The 3,053-nt window shown below is 44.9% G+C and overlaps 1 long non-coding RNA gene across 1 annotated transcript; it reads left to right on the top strand.

Annotated features, from left to right (window-relative positions):
* LOC118337872 lies at positions 1 to 3,022 on the top strand. Its single transcript, XR_004797191.1, has 3 exons — positions 1 to 117; positions 2,330 to 2,451; positions 2,598 to 3,022. It is a non-coding gene; the product is annotated as an uncharacterized LOC118337872 (long non-coding RNA).
* The last annotated feature ends 31 nt before the right edge of the window (positions 3,023 to 3,053 follow it).

Raw genomic sequence — 3,053 nt, 5'->3', positions numbered from 1 at the left:
AAAAAAAAAAAAAAAAAAAGTGCCGAGAAAACCTGGGAGAGGAGCCAAATCTTCCCAGATGCGACTGAAAACAGCCGTGTGGTGGACGCCGTTCTCCGAGGGGGACACCGGAGCCAGGTATGCGGCTGTTATGGTGACCAACGGCCGGGCGGTTGGAGGCTTCCAACGGACGTTATATGTCAACGGCTGCCCGGCTAACGTTAGCTTCGACTGTAACGGCTCCAGATACAAACCCTCCTCCGGTGTTACAGCTACCCGAAGTGGGGCTTAAATATTACATATACGCTGCTTATTTTACACCAAAAAGCGTCTTTTTTTTATTGTTAACTAAATCAACTGCGCGCCTTTCTGATTTTTTTTTATTTTTTTGTGTAGCCCGTTTGGGAAGCCTGAAACCAAAAGCTTCACACAGATGCCGCATCCCCCTCCTTTTTTTTTTAAAATATATTTTATTTTATTTGGGGGGGGCGTTAAAATAAGATTAAAAAAAAAAAATCCGCCTGAATGTTTTAAATCTGAAAGAATATAGATTGTTTTATATTTTCTAACCACAGCAATGACTGTGTATTAATATCGAGAGGCGTTCACGGACCGGTTCAAGCCAGAATTATTATAGCTTAATTGGCTTAGATGGCAGCTGAGTGGCGGCTAGAAAGCGAGGCTTCACCATCATTTGGGCTCTCTTTAAGTTGCTGCTTGGGACTAATTAGACGATGTTTTATCCTAATTGATATATGTGCTATATATACACACTTTCCCCCCTGGACAGTATTGATTATACCCGCATTAACGTGACAGACTGGCAGCTAGGTAAGAGCAGGACACCATCTCCCTTTATTTTGACTCATAATAACTGCAAAAGATGTTTAATATTTGTGTTTTAATATGAGTTTTGGTGGGTTTTTTTTAATTAGAGGCTGGTGGATCTTTTTTATGAACTTAATGTGGAACAACTTGTGGATATTTCTGCATAATTAAAAGTCCCAGGTGATAGCAGATCAATGATTATTGATTTTTGCATCAACTAGGAGGTTTTTGGTGATCATTTTTAGGGAGTAACACGTCAAACTATGCGGATTCACTTGCTCTGCAATTAATCAAAACACAACTATTAAGTGATACAGCGTGATTTCTGTGTAACCGGGTAGAAAAAAGACTCCCAGAGGCAGAAATAACAGCTGAAAAAGGCAGAAATCAGAGCTGAACTGCGAGAAAGAGGAACAAAATGTTCTGCACCTTGTTGTGCTCCTTTACTGCGCAGACTGAAAGTGGCAACTAAAGGTTTTTATAGCAACCAACATCTGCTGTAAAGGCAAAGAATAAGTGAGCAAAAGGCTGCAGTAAAGAAAGTGCCAACACATAATCTACATTTATCACAATATTCTGCCTTTTTAACCCTGAATTGAAAGACACACAACTTGTATAATTAAACCCTAAATTGCCTGTAGGTGTGTGAATGTTTGTCTAGACTAATAACATCTCCGGGGTGTTTCCCGAGCTTCTTTTCACACAGTGCGTGCTGCGATAGCTCCTCCGCTCCCCTGCGGAAGCAAGTTTAAGATAAGAGGAGACGAAGGAGCGAAGGAGACGCTTTTCTGGCTCCCTACAAGAACGACAAGTCACCTGCCTCTGAGTGTCGAACGGACCGCGAGCGTGTGAGGCGAGGCGGCGTTATAAAACAGGAAAATGTGCCGTGTCTCTGCATGCAGAGCGAGAGGAAACAGCCGGCAGCTACTGGCACAACCGGTTGGAACCGCTCTCCTCTTTTAATTATTAAATTATGAACCGGGCTGAAGCAACAAATCAGCTTTCAGTGCGTCCACCTGTCCTGTCACTTCTTGAGTTGCGTAGTTGACTTTTGCACCTGGGAGGCACACGAGGGTTCACGCTGGTTATTGTTTGACACCTTCATTCACAGATGTGTAACGCCCCTGTGGAAGGTGTTTGTAAAGTTAGTTAATTCCCCGTAAAGAGATCTATTAATGTACATAAAGAAAAACTGAATATTTTGGGGTTAAAAACAGAATAAATAATAAGTAGTAGCTTTATTTAATGTAAAAAAAAAAAAAGGCCTGTATTTGTTGATTTTAGAGCACATGGGTGGACGGAAATTTTCCCTATAAACTGGAGTTACGACAGTGTAAGAATGTATTTTATGGTCCTCCAGAGCAAGCGTTGTAAAGCTGTTAAACTGATTTATCTTTATAAGTAAACACATTACAATAACGAACGTTTAGGCCAGTTTTTTTGTTTGTGTGAACTAATTTTCTGCTTTGTTTTCCTTCCTCTCCCTTCCTGCACCGACGACATCCCTCATCCCGTCGATCAGTAGAGAGACGCTCTTCATCTCCAAGCTGCACGTCAGAGGAAGTGTTTAACCGAGAAACGTCGGAGAGAAAGACGCTGTGTAAAGTCCTCAACCGTAAGGAACCCACACGTAGCGTAGAAAAGGTATTCCACCGCAGTTTGAGGTGAAGAAGGGGAAGATTTATCTCTCTGTGTGTGCACTACACCTTCACGCATTTATAGCACTTATAAAACGCTTATAAACCCACTAAATTTCAAACAACACCTGAAAGGATTATCGACTCCCGCAGGCGCAGACGACAGACGGTTGCAGACTTTTCCTTCACATGCCTGGTGGCAGCCAACCGCGCCGCTTCGATGGAGAACTGCAGCAGCGAAAGAACAAATTGTAGAGGACGCCGTTACCTCAGTGTCACCTGGGAGATAAACTAGGTAGTCCTCAACCTCCTCTGCATCCCACACAACCCTTCTGCTTTCCCCCCAGCGAGTCGCCATGGCTTCGGTGCGCTTCACGGTGACGCCCACCAAGGCGGAAGACCTCCCGGGGCTGTCCGACACGTCGCCGGACATCAGCTCCCGGTCCGGCGCCCGCGTGCGCTTCGGTTCCCGGGAGAGCGTCAACCGGAGCGACCCGCTCAGCGAGGGGTCCGGAGGCGTGACGACAGGAGGAGGCGCCGACACGTCCGAACGCAGCAGTATGGATCAAGGTGATTAACGCACACATCCACCTGTACCTGACGTGTTGT

This window comes from Morone saxatilis, unplaced genomic scaffold, assembly GCF_004916995.1.
Source record: "Morone saxatilis isolate NCDOM2014 unplaced genomic scaffold, NCSU_SB_2.0 Contig4, whole genome shotgun sequence".
Taxonomy (NCBI): domain Eukaryota; kingdom Metazoa; phylum Chordata; class Actinopteri; family Moronidae; genus Morone; species Morone saxatilis.
This window is presented reverse-complemented; position numbering and strand designations above follow the sequence as displayed.